This window comes from Herpailurus yagouaroundi, unplaced genomic scaffold (assembly GCF_014898765.1).
Source record: "Herpailurus yagouaroundi ecotype Mexico unplaced genomic scaffold, PumYag 67690, whole genome shotgun sequence".
Classification (NCBI taxonomy): domain Eukaryota; kingdom Metazoa; phylum Chordata; class Mammalia; order Carnivora; family Felidae; genus Herpailurus; species Herpailurus yagouaroundi.
This window is the reverse complement of record NW_024420490.1, coordinates 273,822-291,110: the sequence shown is the minus strand read 5'-3', so window position 1 is coordinate 291,110 and position 17,289 is coordinate 273,822. Positions and strand designations below refer to the sequence as shown.

General features: G+C 43.3%; 1 long non-coding RNA gene across 1 annotated transcript in view; it reads left to right on the top strand.

Annotated features, from left to right (window-relative positions):
- Window positions 1-16,838, top strand: part of LOC121025677 (uncharacterized) — a 93,681-nt gene extending 76,843 nt beyond the window's left edge. The window contains exons 4-5 of the long non-coding RNA XR_005788126.1: window positions 8,655-8,766; window positions 16,730-16,838. This is a non-coding gene — a long non-coding RNA (uncharacterized LOC121025677). The remainder of the gene's footprint in view (window positions 1-8,654; window positions 8,767-16,729) is intronic.
- The last annotated feature ends 451 nt before the right edge of the window (window positions 16,839-17,289 follow it).

The window sequence follows — 17,289 nt, the reverse complement described above, 5'->3', positions numbered from 1 at the left end:
CCAGTAAAGAAATGGGCAGAAGACATGAATAGACACTTTTCCAAAGAAGACATCCAGATGGCTAACAGACACGTTAAAAGATGTTCCACATCATTCACCATCAGCGATATACAAATCAAAACCACAATGGGACACCACCTCACACCTATCAGAACAGCTAAAAATAACAACCCAGGCAATGAGAGATGTTGGCGAAGATGTGGAGAGAGGGGAACCCTTTTGCACTGCTGGTGGGAATGCCAACTGTTGCAGCCACTCTGGAAAACAGTATGAAGTTTCCTCAAAAAATTAAAAATAGAACTACCCTATGACCCAGTAATTACACTGCTAGGTATTTATCCAAAGGATTAAAAAAATGCTGATTCGAAGGGGCACATGCACCCCAATGTTTATAACAGTTTATTAACAATAGCCAAATTATGGAAAGAACCCAAATGTCCATCGACTGATGAATGGATAAAGAACATGTGGTGTATATATACACTGGAATATTACTCAGTGATCAAAACGAATGAAATCTTGCCATTTGCAACAACGTGGATGGAGCTACAGTGTATTATGCTAAGTGAAATAAGTCAGAGGGAGACAGATGACATATGATTTCACTCATACGTGGAATTTAGGAAACAAAATAGATGAACATAGAGGAAAGGAAGGAATATAAAATAAAAACGGAGAAGGAGGCAAACCATAAGAGACTCTTAAATACAGAGAACATGGGCACCAGGGTGGCTCAGTCAGTTAAGTGTCTGACTCTTGGTTTTGGCTCAGGTCATGATCTTGTGGTTTGTGAGTTTCAGCCCCGCTCAGGCTCTATGCTGACAGTGGGGAGCCTCCTTCAGATTCTCTGTCCCCCTCTCTCTCTGCCCCTCCCCAGCTCAAAAATAAATATTTAAAAAATACAGAGAACAAGCTGAGGGTTGCTAGAGGGGAGGTGGGTGGGAAGATGAGCTAAATAGGTGATGGACATTAAGGCGAGCACTTGTTGGGATGAGCACTGGGTGTTATATGCAAGTGATGAATCACTGGGTTCTATTCCTGAAACCAATACTACATTGTATGTTAACTAACTTGAATTGAAAGAAATAAGGAGAGGAGAGGGGAGGGGAGGAGACAGGAGGGGAGGAAAGAGGGAGGGAGGAAAGAAAAGAAAATTAAGAAAAGAAAAGAAAGGAAGAAAAAAGAAAAGAAAGGGGAAAGAGAAAGTGAGAGGGAAAGAGAAAGAAGAGAGAGAGCGAAAGAAAGAATTATAAATGTCAAACAACATATAGAAAACACCTATTTGGGGGCGCCTGGGTGGCGCAGTCGGTTAAGCGTCCGACTTCAACCAGGTCACGATCTCACGGTCCGGGAGTTCGAGCCCCGCGTCGGGCTCTGGGCTGATGGCTCAGAGCCTGGAGCCTGTTTCCGATTCTGTGTCTCCCTCTCTCTCTGCCCCTTGCCCGTTCATGCTCTGTCTCTCTCTGTCCCAAAAATAAATAAACGTTGAAAAAAAAATTTTTTTAAAAAAAGAAAACACCTATTTGAAGGCACTGCAGAACATCAATGCAGGCAAGCCAAGCATGGCTAGAAGCTTTGAGAAAAGAGGGATACAAGAGGTAAGCTAGCTCCACATTCACCCCAGATTTTCTCAGAGAGCAGTTCACACTCATGGCCCAAACAGACAGCACTGCGTTACTGAGCTGAGGAGATGGAGGGCACAGTTGAGAGCTGTCAAAATGGCTGGAACTTGAAGGGCAACATCCCAGAGAAACTCTGAGCCCCAAAATCTGCATAAAATTTCCCCTCAAGTGACCAGATGCCTTCTAAGCTGTCTGGGCACAGGGTGAGGCCCCAGGAAACCCATCAGAAAACAGCAGCTGACAGAATAACAAGTTAGGCAGAGGTCACAGCAACCACAGGGTGCTAAGAAGACCATGGTAACTCCAACTTTACTAAGGTAGAGAGGCCTTAATAAACGCCCTAGGCCATGCATCCAGACATACAAATATGCTGTAGGATTAAGGGAAGACTGAAATAGATCATCCCTCACAAAACCTAAAAGCCAAGGCTCAATAGGATCAAGGTGAGCCACTGGCCCTTTGTTTGACTGCCAAAAGAAAAGTTAACCCTCTTTGGAAGAGGACAATATCATTCAGAGCCTCTATAATTTTTCCCACAATGTCCAGTGTCCACTAAAAAATTATAGGCCATCCTAAAAATTCAAAGCAAGAATAATTGACCAAAAAACAAGAGAAATAAAACAAGCAATTTAAACAGTATGGTTTCATATCATGATTTATGATATTAAAATCTTAAAATAGTTACAATTAAAAGAATCTTAAAACAATTAATATAGGAACAGATGAAAATTTTCAGCAGATACCTGGAATCCAAAATGAAAAGCCAACAAGTTCTAAAAGTCCCTCTGAAAAAGAAAATATCTACACCTAAGAATTCAATAAATGGGTTTAATATTAGATTAGATACAACTGAACAGAGGAAGACAAATGAGTAGATATATGCAAATTGATGAAAAGTGTAAAAAAGATAGAAAATATGTGGGGAACCTGGGTGGCTCAGTCAGTGAAGTGTCTGACTCTTGAATCTCAGCTCAGGTCTTGATCTCAGAGTTGTGAGTTCAGGCCACGCATTGGGCTCCATGCTAGGTATGGAGCCTACTTAAAAAAAGAGAAAATACAAAAAAAGAGCATAACAGCCATATGGGACATGGAGACTAGGCCCAATACGAGCATAATAGGACTCCTAGGAAGAAAGGAGATAAAGAGAATGATACAGAACTGATGTTCAAAGCAAAGCAATAACGGCTAAGAATGTCTCCAGTAGCAAGGAAACCAATGAAAGATACTAATCCACAGATTCAAGAAGCTCAGTGAACCCCAAGCAGAATAAATAGAAAGAAAACCACACTTAGGCATCTCTTAGTTAAACTGTTGAAATCCAGACTTAGCAGTGTGTTTTCAATCTCCAGTCAGGATACACATCTCCCCCAAGGGAAAAGATGAGCACTAGTAGAGTATATGTGTATCAGATGTGAGCATTTCAGTGGAAGAAGGTCACTATTACATGTGACAGGGAAGTTGGGCTGGGGGAGGGGAGCAGACAGATGTTCAAGGAGTGAAGTGCTCAACAAGATATAAGAGGATGGGATCCAGAGCTCATCCAGGAGGGAAAAGAACCACGGCAACCCAGTGGTAGGTTCTCCATATTTGTAAGTGTGCGTGCATATGTATGTAGAGTGGGTTTGCAAAAATGAAGTCGTCGTATGCATCTGGTTTCATATCCTGCTTTTTAAAATTTTATACATTATGAAGGGCTGCAGTAACTGCTGTTAGGGCCTATAACATTTACCACTTCAGTGCCTGCAGCCCAACTTCATAGTCATCCCCTCCATCTTGTTGCCTAAAAGCTCTCTCTGGCATTGTAGTTGCCTTGGCCACCTGTTGTCAGGCTAGAAGTTCTATGGAATTAATTCCTCCTGGGAGCAGGTCTCAACAAATGACTGATGTGAACTGGTATATAAAAATACCCCAGGGGTGCCTGGGTGGCTCAGTTGGTTAAATGTGTGACTCTTGATTTCCGCTCAGGTCATGATCTCAGGGTTGTGGAATCAGGCCCCATGTCAGGCTCCACACTGAGCGTGGAGCTTGCTTAAGATTCTATCCCTGTCCCTCTGCCCCTCTCCCACTTGGGTGCTCTCTCTCCCTGTCAAAAAAAAAAAAAAAAAAAAAAAAAAACCCCTTTCTTTTTCCCTTTTTTTGCTGAAATAACGCAGGGATGTTCTTATATCAGCTCCGTAAATTTCACCAGTTACCATTAGTGGTAGTCATTAACCCCTTATTGCCTGCCTTTCCATTCCTGCCTCGCTTCCCCACTCATTACTAGAGTTTCTCTGACCTCCCAAATAGAGGAGGTCTATTGCATTCAATAGACTTGCATTCAAATTCTTTTCTCAAGAGTCTTCTAAGGGAATCTAAGCTGACACAACACCTTTCCATTATGGGAAGGTGAAGGAAGAAGTCATAAAGATTAAAGGAGTGAGTATCTATAAGGTGTTAAGAAATTGCCAGACATCTAATTAGCACTATATATGTTTGCTCTCATCAGTACTATTATTATTATCTATTACATCTCCATTTGTAATGATTGGCCACCTTGCTATTAACAACTGTTGCAAAATGCCTCCTACTTTCTTTCACTGAGGAATAGTCTTTTTACCAAGCATTTGGCCATGGTCTAACATCTCCATTCCCTATAGGCTGCGGAAGTCCGTTACCCTTGGCAATGGTTCTTGGAATTTTCATCGGGTGTATCTGAATCACATTTTGTTGTCGTTGCAGTCAGTTCTCCAAACCCTTCACACTCTTCTCTCTCACTCAGATATGAGGCATGCATTATTAATTAAGTGACAACATTATTACAGCCGGTAATTGAATTACTCCATAGCTCCTGCCTGCAGTAATTAGCATCTATCAAAATAAAAGAGGAGGAGTTGTGTTGCCCTTATTACAAATGATTTGGTTTCATGGGTTTTTGATCAAACTAAATAGAATCAAAGTAACAAGTGATTGAATTAAGTGAAAGTCATCATGTTTGTATTGCCCTTATTTGTTCCCAGACTTGACTGAATATTGAGAGTCTACTTTGTGGTCTATACGTTTTCCTTACGAAACTTCCTCCTTGTCAGTGCAGACCCAGGAATGTGACTATACTTTTAAACTGACGTACGGTCTTCTCATCAGACTATTGAGGAGCTGTTTTGCACACACAAAAAAACTACTTAAAAGTAAGTCGAGAACAGCCAACTAAATGTAAAAATGATTCCACAACCACTCTACCAATTATAGGCATAACCAAGGAGCGCTTTATGTGCGAAAATACTCATAAAATCAGAAAGGTTTCAGAGTAGGTCGATAGCTATCAATTTTGATTAGTGTAAAGCAAAACAGTAATGCAGGGAAGGGCTGAGCAGGCCAAAAACAGAATCAAAGGGAAGTGTTCTCACAATTAGGCAAACAGATTGTCTCTCACAAGCAGACACACAACGCACGCGAAACAATCAGTAAGAAGAGAGGCCACTCCCAGAGTAGAAGAAATTCTGAGTCCCAGTTAGCATTTCTGAACATCTCCAACTTTCCCTTGGAATTACCTCTCAAATGCTAGAGCACAGCAGGCTTGTGGAATAGATTAGGGGAGAAGAAAGGGATTAGGAGGTGAGAGAAGAAAGGAAGGAGAGAAAGGGATGAAGGAAAGGGGAAGGGAGCGGTAATCGTTGACTCATATATGATACAAAGTGACTCATATATGATACACATGACTATGTGTAAACACCTGGTCCTTATACAAATTTAAGATATTTGTATTATGCTAAGTGAAATAAGTCAGTCAGGACAGATACCATATGTTTTCGCTCATATGTGGAACTTGAGAAACATAACAGAAGTCCATGGGGAAAGGGAAGAAGAAATAAGTTACAAACAGAGAGGGAGGCAAAACATAAGAGACGCTTAAATACAGAGAACAAACTGAGGGTTGATGGGGGTGGGGGACTGGGGGGTGCGGGGAAAATGGGTGGTGGGCATTGAGGAGAGTACTTGTCGGGATGAGCACTGGGTGTTGTATGTAAGAGATGAATCACAGGAGTCTACTCCCAAAGCTAAGGCTACACTGTATACACTGTTTATTAGCTAACTTGACAGTAAATTATTTTTAAGAGATATTTCGGGGCACCTGGGTGGCTCAGTCGATTAAGCATCTGACTTTGGCTCAGGTCACGATCTCACGGCTTGTGAGTTCAAGGCCCCCTACTGGGCTCTGTGCTGACAGCTCGGAACCTGGAGCCTGCTTTGGATTTTGTCTCTCTCTCTCACTCTCTCTCTCTCTCTCTCTCTCTCTCTCTCTCTCTCTGTCCTCTCCCCGGCTCGTGCTGTCTCTCTCAAAGTAAATAAACATTAAAAAAAAAATTAGGGGCGCCTGGGTGGCTCAGTCGGTTAGGTGGCCGACTTCAGCTCAGGTCATGATCTCGTGGTCCGTGAGTTCGAGCCCCGCGTCAGGCTCTGTGCTGACAGCTCAGAGCCTGGAGCATGTTTCCGATTCTGTGTCTCCCTCTCTCTGACCCTCCCCCGTTCATGCTTTGTCTCTCGCTGTTTCAAAAATAAATAAACGTTAAAAAAATTTTTTTTTGAAAATTAAGATATTTATACAAGTTTCTTGACAAAGTATTTCCTCTCTTAATATGTAAATGACAGTCTACTCGATAGAAGAAGGCATGGATGCATATAATGACTTTATTCTGAACTAAAGACACCGCATCATTATTGGAGCTGATGCTCTTTCAGGCTAAAAATTTCTTAAATAATAAAAGGGATTTGTCTTTAAAGAAAAGTGAGTTTCGGGGCGCCTGGGTGGCGCAGTCGGTTAAGCGTCCGACTTCAGCCAGGTCACGATCTCACGGTCCGTGAGTTCGAGCCCCGCATCAGGCTCTGGGCTGATGGCTCGGAGCCTGGAGCCTGTTTCCGATTCTGTGTCTCCCTCTCTCTCTGCCCCTCCCCCGTTCATGCTCTGTCTCTGTCTGTCCCATAAATAAATAAAAATTAAAAAAAAAAACGTTGAAAAAAAAAGCAAAGTGAGTTTCACACATACAAACAGCTCTTTAATTTCATGATAGATAATAGAAAAAGCAAACTATAGAAATACCAATGATGGAGCAGTAGGATCAGTTAGGTGGAAGAACATTCTAGAAATCGATGATCTCATTAGTCCTCACTATAATAGAATTCACTCTGGCTTTTAACTGCCTCAAAAGGATCTTCTAAGCAATTATTCATCAAGATAATAAAGCATTGAAAGAGGCTGGCTTAAGGAAGTATCTCTATACCTAAAGATATACCAGAAAAACATACATACATACATATATTCATGACCTAAATAACCACCCCTCCTGAGTACTAAGTACTGAGTACTGATCTTCTGTACCTGAGTACTAATCTTCTGGAGCACCTGATTTTTCAAGTTACTCTCCTGCCATACAAAATCTATGATTTGCTAGAACTTTGAAATCCTCTGTAAGCAACATGCTAATACAAATGTTACAACATTAACTATATCCAAGGAAAATGTAATCTTGTGTAGACATCAATTTGTAAGTGGACAAATTAGGGGGGAAAAAGAAGAAGGAAAACAATCCATCACCTCAAACAATAAAACAATATATTTCTTAAAAATATATTCGGGAGACGGGCAGACACTGGGTGGCTCCGTTGGTTAAGCATCTGAGTTCAGCTCAGGTCACGATCTCACGGTTTGTGGGTTCGAGCCCTGCATCGGGCTCCGTGCTGACATCTCAGAGCCTGAAGCCTGCTTCGAATTCTGTATCTAACTTTCTCTGCCCCTCCCCTGCTCACACTCTGTTTCTGTCCCCACAAATATATGAACAATTAAGTAAATAATTAATTAATTCTAGGGGTGCTTGGGTGGCTCAGTCAGTTAAGCGTCTGACTCTTGATTTTGGCTCAGGTCATGATTTCGCAGTTTGTTAATTGGAGCCCGGAATCCAGCTCTGCCCTGATGGTATGAAGCCTGATTGGAATTCTCTCTCTCTCTCTCTCTCTCTCTCTCCCCCCCTTCCATTCTTTCTCTTTCTCCCTCTCTCCTCTCTCCTCTCTCTCTCTCTCTCTCTCTCAAAATAAATAAACTTTAAAATTTTTTTAAATAAAATAAATTCTAGTTATTTCAAAAAGAGCATGTTCATTGGGGAAAACTTGGAAAACACAAGGATAGCAAATAAGAAAACAAACTCACTCAATTCCAACACGGTTAGCATTTTTGTGTGCACCTTACAGTACAACTGGATGCATTCTGAGGACTGTATACATCCATGTAACCTCCACCCAAATCAAGGACTAGAATACCTCCATCTCTCCCAGAAGGATTCCTATGGCTCCTTCCAGTCAATCCCCACCCTCCCACAGGCAAGCACTATTCTGATTTCTGTGACCGTAGATTCGTTTTGCCCGTTCTTGAAGTTCGTAGAGATGGACTCACACAACAGAATGTCCTTGAGATTCGCTCGCGTCGTTGCAGGTAGAAATAGTTAACCCACTGTAACTACTTAGCCGTTTCCCACCACGTGCATATAGGAGTATTCCATTCTGTGGCTGTCCCACGTTGTTTACTCTACCCCCTGTTGAGAGCCAAGGGTGAGTAGAATGTAAGGCGGGCACCAGAGGAGAGAGCCGGTGAGTAACAGTCGTGGCCTCAAGAATAGCTGACTTGCCTCCAGGAAGTTTTTGCAGGAAAAGAGAACCGCCAGACTTGTAGAGAAAGAAGCCATTCCCAGAACTTATTATCAGATGCGAGGTCACCAAAGTGGCTCAGAGGATGCGCTGTAGTAGACGCTCTGAGGGCTGATGGCCCTCAGCTGAAGGGTGACTCACCCGAGGTTATGGTCCCTCCTCAGGGGAAGCTGGTGGCGAGCGAGCAGTCCAGTTGAGGGTAGAAAAGCCAGGCCTCCCTTGCCTCAAAGCAGGTCAGCTCTGAAGGGCTGTCTCAGTTGTGGGGTTCCCTGAGAAATCGACAGAAGTGTCCGTCACAGCCCCCTCGCTGTCCGGCTTCTGCCTCAGCCTAATCATACCCCTTTCACCCCTCTTAACCAGCCGTGTTCCTGAGAACGGACTGCAACAAAGCCCCCTGCAGGCCAAGGTGACACATTCTTGGAGCACTTTTCCTCATGGAACCTCACCCGTAACAAGCAAGTTTCAAAGCAAGGTAAAGTCCTCTGTTTTGGATTCTCTCTCTCGAGAACGTTTGGATAATTCTAGGTCTTTTGCATTAACATGTAAATTTTCAAATGAGCTTGTCCATTTCTACCGAACACCCTGTTGGGATTTGGATCCGAATTGTGTGGAGGCTGTGGGTCAGTTTTTTTTATTGGTTGGTTTGTTTCAAATTATTTAAATTCCAGTTAGTTAACATACAGTGCAATATTGGTTTCAGGAGTAGAATTCAGTGATTCATCACTTACATACAACACCCAGTGCTCATCACAAGTGCCCTCCTTAATGACCGTCACCCATCTAGCCCATCCCCCACCCACCTCCTTCCATCAACCCTCAGTTTGTTCTCCATCTTTAAGAGCTTCTCATGGTTTGTTTCCCTGTCTCTTTTTTTTTCCCTCCCTTCCCACATGTCCATCTATTTTGTTTCTTAAATCCCACATATGAGTGAACTCATATGGTATTTGTCTTCTCCGAATGACTTACTCCGCTTAGCATAATGCTCTGTAGCTCCATCCACGTCATTGCAAATGGCAAGATTTCATTCGTTTTTATGGCTGAGTAATATTCCATCGTGTATATATACCACATCTGCTTTATCCATTCATCAGTGGACATCTGGGCTCTCTCCATCGCGTGGCTAATGTTGATAATGCTGCTATAAACATTGGGGTGCACGTACCCCTTCCAATCTGAATTTTGTATCCTGTGGGTCAATTTTGAGCTGCGGTTAATCTTTTTTCCATATGGATATCCAGTTGTTCCCGGAACATTTGTTGCAAAGGTTATCTTTTCTCCCATTGGATTAGCTTGACACAATCATGTCATCTGCAAATAAAGACGATAGAGCGTTTAGTAGAAGTTGTGAGACCACATATCCTTGCTTTCTTTCCAATCTTTGGGGGAAGTGTCCAGCCTTTCGGCAATGAGTATGTTACCCGTAGGTTCCTTACCACCACCACCAAGTAAAAATACCATTTTTATTAAATACCAAATCTTCCTCTGTTCATGGGCCTATTTCCATTGGCCTATCTTCTCCTACACTCGCTAGTTTTATCGTTTTGATATCAGGTAGAGCAAGGGTTTTGTTTTTCTTGGTCATTCTCTATTTTCTTATTCTTCTAGGTAAATTCTAAAATACTATTTGTTTTTATTTGTCCCATTTTCTGTCATTCTCCCTCTGTTTCTACTCTCTTGCTTTCTATGTAATCATATGTTGCTCTACTATTCCATTTTCATTCCTCTATTGACTTTTTATCTATACCTAGTTTGCATTTCTTTTCCTAGTTCATATTTCTTTTCCTAGTTTGTCTAAACATTACACTATGTACCCTGACCTTACAAGAAACTATGTAGATTTAACATTATACTGCTTCACCTAAAATGTAAGAAGCTTGTAACAGAATGGCTCTATTACCCTCTCCCTTCTTATCGTTTCATTATTATACCTATATTTGTATCATTCATGCCAAAATAAAATATTGGTTTTGCCTTAAAGAGGCTATTATATTTAAGGAAATGAGGTTTAAAAACAAAGAGTCTTTTACACTTAAGCAAATATTTCTCATCTCCAGTGCTCTTAGGTCACACGTTTCAGTTTTTTACACATCTTGAAATTTTTATTGTATATTAGACATTATGGATGGTATGTTTTAAAGAATATGGACTCTGTTATCCTTTATGAAATATTGTTGGGTTTTGTTTTACCGGGTTATTAAATCACTGACTGACACCTGGAGTTTGTGGAGGCTTGGTTTTACACTTTGTCAAGGGAGGATCTGTTTTGATTTGTCCTCAGTCTTAGAATTGATCTCTCAGTCCTGTGACAAAGTGTTAGAACCCTAGGCATGGGCTTTTTCTGGAATTTCAGTGGAAATCCCAAAGTACTTGCCAAACCTCTATACCTAGGCAGGACTCAAACTGCAAACTCTGTCTCCCCTGTTGTGGGCAGGAGTTTAAATCTCTGCCCACGTGTTTCAGCCTTTTAGCTGTTGCCTTCCACTGGTATCCTTGGCTACTCCTTGGTGCAAGTTCAATTCAGGGATCAGCCTAAGATGTAGGGGAGATTGTACCCAGATTCGTATGCATACCTGAGATGACTCCTTTCTGGACTTTTTACCACTCAAACTCCAGCCACTCCCGCATCTCCCAATTCAATCTTCTGACACCTCCGGCCAATATGACTTCGGCTTTCTGTTTGAGTTTTAGCACTGACTGGAGACCGCCTTCCGAGGAAGCGCTGCATAAACTCGGATCTTACCCAGTGCAGTTCCCTTCTTTCAAGAGTCAAATCCTGTTTCTGCCGCCTTTTTGTCATTTTCTAGTGCCTTCAAATAGTTTTGTTAGTATTTCGTCAGAGGTTTACAATGTATATATTCAGGGGGGTTGGGGAGTGGGGGGGGGTGGGTAGTCCAACCCAAGCTGTTCCACCATCACTAAAACTGAAAATCCTTTGCACATACTGTTTGGTCACTTGCTTTGTCCACCTAACAATTTAGCTTGAACATTTTCCTTCATCATTAGCATCTTCTTCTACAACCTAATTTCTCAGATTCGAGCATAAATTTTTAATTTTTTTTAAGTTTATTTAAACTTAGAGACAGAGAAAGGGAGCAGGGGAGGGGCGGAGAGAGAGGGAGAGAGAAAATCCCAAGCAGGCTCCAGGCTGATAGCGTGGAGCCTGATGTAGGGCTCAAACTCACGAACTGTGCGATCACGACCTGAGCTGAAACCAAGAGTTGGACACCTAACCGAATGAGCCACCCAGGCGCCCCTCAAGCATCATTTTTTAAAAATAAACCTCACTGGATTCGTGTCTGAATAGTGGAAACTGCCAAAATACATAACTTCAGCTTTCTTGTAAGATCCCAACGACTGGTTTCCCACACCACGGAGGTGGTGAGAAAGTATTATTAGGTAACCTATGGTGAAAATTCAGAACTTCACGAACTATCCCACTCGACAGAGTTTAAACAACTTGCCTGGCCCCTCTTCTAGCTGTACCTTAACTGATATACCAACCGTAGGGATATTCAAAAACGGTGACACTGGTTCAAAAAAAGAACTTGCCCCTCAGAAAATAAATTAACAAATGCTCAGTGCACCTTTGCAAGACTGGCCCTTTCTCCGCACGTGCCCCCTGGGTGCACTAGTATTTTCCTCGTGGGAGCTCTAGGGAAAGGTGTAGGGAAAGAAGGTTGACACGCAGAGAAACCCTTCACCACACATCAGGGCTCACCAGCCGTTTATATTTCAAACACGCTCTGATTTACAAACACAGTAAAACAAGAGAGCTCGACGGGCTGTGCTAAGTCCGTGGGGGCACTTTCCATATATAATACTGACTGATAAACACCCTCCCTCTGCAGAGGCAAAGTGGGAAGCTTTTCCTAATGCAGGCTTTGTAGCTGTCCTCACTGAGAGTAGATAAAAATTTCAAGCATTAGTTATCAGGTCTGACAAGATTTATATTTAGGGTGTGTGTGTGTTTTTTTTAATTCCAGAGTTTTCTAGGCAATTCCATCTCCTGGAAGAGAAAGCGTCTTTTCTCTAGTTTATGCCTGTGTTGATTATTCACCGTGGAGAGTAAAGAGCAGAAATGAAAGGGGTACAAAACGGGGTTTCTCTTGAGACAGCAGAACGTGGAGGACAGCTTTTCCTGGATTGTCATTCTGCTGTCGGGGTTTCGGAGGCGGAGCCGCAATTGTCTTTACTCAGGACACCGAGCCCCGGCAGGAACGCTCTAAGTGTCCTGGAAAACGCAAGATTCTCCGGGCCTCCGATCGTTAAGGGCTCGGCACCAGGACCTGTGAGGATCCCTGCAGTTCTCCACCTCTTGGATAAAAATGCTGGCTGAAAATTCAAGGAATAAATCTGATCCCTTATGCCCTGGTACTTACACTAAGCCGTCTTAATAAGAAAGCGATTTTGAGGGACGGAAGGCATGTTGATCTTGATCTCCATCAACACACTTCCAGTTCGCCCCAGGTGCCCTGGAGTACCTGGGACTGGACACACCGCCACCCAGAGGCGAGGTGGCGGAATTGCAGATGAGGTGGCGATGGTGTTTTGTGAACACTTTTATTTTTCTTCTTTCAGTGTATTTATTTATTTTGAGAGAGACAGAGCGTGAAGGGGAGGGGCAGGGAGTCTCAAGTGGGCTCCGCGCTGACAGCGCAGACACCGGGCTCGAACTCACGAACCGTGAGATCGTGACCTGAGCCGAAACCAAGAGTCGGATGCTTAACCCAACTGAGCCACCCAAGCGCCCCTTCTTAACGCTTTTTTTTAATTGTTTTTAATGTTTTATTTATTTTTGAGAGAGAGGGCGCGTGCACGAGCGAGCTGGGGAGGGGCAGAGAGAGAGAGGGCAACACAGGATTAGAAGGAGGCTCCAGGCTCTGAGCTGTCAGCACAGAGCCCGATGCAGGGTTTGGACCCACGAACTGTGAGATCATGACCTGAGCCGGAAGTCAGAGGCTTAACCGACTGAGCCACCCAGGCGCCCCCCTTGTTAACGCTTTTCATTTGAATCTTCCAACTTTAAGTTATCACATCATCTGCAAAGAAAACCACCTGTCTGGTGACCACTAGAGCAACCTGTACTGTCTGAGTTTTTCAGAAACTATAGTCAAAGTTCTCTATAATTCTCAGAATTTTCCCTGCCGGTCCTCAGGAAGAGGTTTGATTCCTATGTACCAGAATGATCTAGAAGTACTCAGCAACAGGGCCCAAGGTGACACAAAGAAGATTTTTTTTAAGGTGCAAATAACATATTTCAGCCAAAGTCAGCGTGTACTTAATAGGCAATTAGTGAGGCACCTGGGTGGCGCAATCGGGTAAGCGTCCGACTTCAGCCAGGTCACGATCTCGCGGTCCGTGAGTTCGAGCCCCGCGTCGGGCTCTGGGCTGATGGCTCAGAGCCTGGAGCCTGTTTCCGATTCTGTGTCTCCCTCTCTCTCTGCCCCTCCCCCGTTCATGCTCTGTCTCTCTCTGTCCCAAAAATAAATAAACGTTGAAAAAAAATTTTAAAAAAAATAAAATAAAAAATAAAAAAAATAGGCAATTAGTGACATTGGAAAAGCAGGAAAAAGAAAGACGATTGAAGATGAAGGCCACAAGGGGAGAGGCAAGGACAGCTGAGTGGATGAACCGGACCCCCAAATAGGTAAAACTAGATGGAAGCTGCCACTGATGTACGCCCACATGAGCTACGAGGCAGAGAAAACATCTGAGGTGATTGTGGCTCAAGCTGGAAGACACGTGTGGCATTTAAGGGACGCTTGCTATGCACCCAGAGCTTTACGTGGCATCTCCCTTAATTTTCTTTAAAAAGAAAAAGCGTATTTTTTTTTAAGTTTATTTTTGAGAGAGAGAGAGAACACTCGAGTAAGGGAGGGGCAGAGAGAGGGAGAGAGACAGAGAGGGAATCCCAAGCAGGCCCCACACCATCAGCGCAAAGCCCGATGGGGGTCTCAAACCCACGAACCGCGAGATCAGGACCTGAGCAGAAGTCGGACCCTTAACCAACTGAGCCACCCAGGCGCCCCTCTTTTAAAAATATGAAACAGAAGCTTGACACTCCCTGAGTAAGCTCTCGCTGTGTGCCATGCACCGAACTAAACACTTTACATGCATTATCTTGTCCTTCACCACAATCCTTCAAGGTTTTTTTTTTTAATTTATTTTTTAATTTTTTAAATTTACATCTAAGATAGTTAGCATCTAGTGCAACAATGATTTCAGAAGTAGCTTCCTTAGTGCCCCTGACCCATTTAGCCCATCCCCCCTCCCACCACCCCTCCAGCAACTCTCAGTTTGTTCTCCATATTTATGAGTCTCTTCTGTTTTGTCCCCCTCCCTGTTTTTATATCATTTCTGCTTCCCTTCCCTTATGTTCATCTGTTTTGTCTCTTAAAGTCCTCATATGAGTGAAGTCATATGACATTTGTCTTTCTCTGACTCATTTCACTTAGCATAATACCCTCCAGTTCCATCCACGTAGTTGCAAATGGCAAGATTTCATTCTTTTTGATTGCCAAGTAATACTCCATTGTATACATATACCACATTTTCTTTATCCATTCATCCATCGATGGCCATTTGGGCTCTTTCCATACTTTGGCTATTGTGGATAGTGCTGCTATAAACATTAAGGTGCATGTGCCCCTTCGAAACAGCACACCTGTATCCCTCAGATAAATACCTAGTAGTGCCATTGCTGGGTCGTAGGGTAGTTCTATTTTTAACTTTTTGAGGAACCTCCACACTGTTTTCCAGAGTGGCTGCACCGGTTTGCATTCCCACCAGCAGTGCAAAAGAGATCCTCTTTCTCCGCATCCTCGCCAACATCTGTTGTTGCCTGAGTTGTGAATGTTAGCCATTCTGACAGGTCTAAGGTGGTATCTCCGTGTGGTTTTGATTTGTATTTCCCTGATGGTGAGTGATGTTGAGCATCATTTCATGTGTCTGTTGGCCATCCGGATGTCTTTTTGGAGATGTGTCTGTTCAGGTCTTTAGCCCATTTCTTCACTGGATTATTTGTTTTTTTGGGGTGTTGATGTTCTTTATAGATTTTGGAAACTAACCCTTTATCTGATATGTCATTTGCAAATATCTTCCCCCATGCCATCAGTTACCTTTTAGTTTTGCTGATTCCTTCTCTGTGCAGAAGCTTTTTATTTTGATGAGGTCCCAGTAGTTCATTTTTGCTTTTGTTTCCCTTGCCTCCGGAGACGTGTTGAGTAAGAAGTTGCTGTGGGCAAGATCAAAGAGGTTTTTGCCTGCTTTCTCCTCGAGGATTTTGATGGCTTCCTGTCTTACCTTTAGGTCTTTCATCCATTTTGAGTTTATTTTTGTGTATGGGGTAAGAAAGTGGTCCAGGTTCATTCTTCTGCATGTCGCTGGCCAGTTTTCCCAGCACCATTTGCCGAAGAGACTGTCTTTATTCCGTTGGATATTCTTCCCTGCTTTGTCAAAGATGAGTTGGCCATACATTTTGGGGTCCATTTCTGGGTTCTCCATTCTGTTCCATTGATCTGAGTGTCTGTTTTTGTGCCAGTACCGCACTGTCTTGATGATGACAGCTTTGGAATACAGCTTGAAGCCCGTTCAAGTAGGTATTCTTATCCCCAGTTTACATACGCTACAAGTATTAGCCGGGATGACCCTTCCTTTTGAGATCTGCGTAAGCTTGGTGTAAACCTCCATTTCGTGACAAAGCAATGCTAGCTAGCCCCATGATTTTGAGCCCTTCCTTAAGAGCATACTTTCTCGGTTTCCCCTGTCTCTGAGCTCCTGTTTTAGCTGAATGAGTTTTGCTTCGTAACTGTCTTTTTTTTTAATGTACTTTATTGTCAAATTGGTTTCCGTATAACACCCCGTGCTCATCCCAACAATTGCCGTCCTCAATGCCCATCACTCATTTTTCCTCTCCCCCATGGCCCCCCCATCCACCCTCAGTTTGTTCTCTGTATTTACATCTTTCTTTCTTCCATTCACTTCTACACGGAACGCCAGGCCCAGCCCTCTACTTAATTCACACGCGAACACACACACACACACACACACACACACACACACACACAAATCCAACTCAGCCATGTGTGTTTACAGCAAATTTTACCAAAGATTTAGAAAGATAGATTAGGTGAACAGCACAGTAAGAGAAACAAGTTGGAACTAATAACAGCTCTCCCTGTTCCTGGAGTCCTTTTTTTTTTTTTTTTTTAATATTTACTTTTTTGAGAGAAAGAGAGAGAGAGAGAGCGCGCACATGTTTGTGAGCATGAACGGGGGAGGGGCAGAGAGAGAGCAAGGTACAGAGGATCTGAAGCGGGCTCTGTGCTGACAGCAAAATCCTGAGGCGGGACTTGAACTCATGAACCTTAAGATCATGACCTGAGCCCAAGTCTTACTGGCTCCTCTTTCCCCTTCTCCTTTACTCCTTCCCACAGGGCCAACGATAAATGACGGGCTTCCCCCACGTTCTTATAGAAAATGATTGGCCTGGACTGTATGCTGCATTTCCTTTCCAGACCCTTCTCTGAGGCCTTTACTTTCATGATACCAAGGCTCTAAGAAGTCTTAAAATTTGCCCCCCGTGAAGCAGGTAGTAAGTGACAGCTCACAACTCATTCCCTACAGTTGCACTGCCCAATACGGAAGCCATTAGCCTTATGTTGCTACTTAAATTTAAACTGGACTTAATTCGCATTGAATAAAATTAAAATTTCAGTTCCTTCCTCTCGCTGGCCATATTTGTTTTCATATTTTTAATGCTTATGTATTTTTGAGAGAGCATGCAAGCAAGGGGGGGGGGCAGAGAGAGAGAGAGGAGGACAGAGCATCTGAAGTGGCCTCTGCTGACAGCAGAGAGCCGGATGTGGGGCTCGAACTCATGAGCCGTGACATCGTGACTTGAGCGGAAGACACTTAACGGACTGAGCCACCCCAGGCGCCCCTCGCTGGCCACATTTTAAGTGCTCGGAAGCTCTTGTGGCTGCTGGCTATTGTG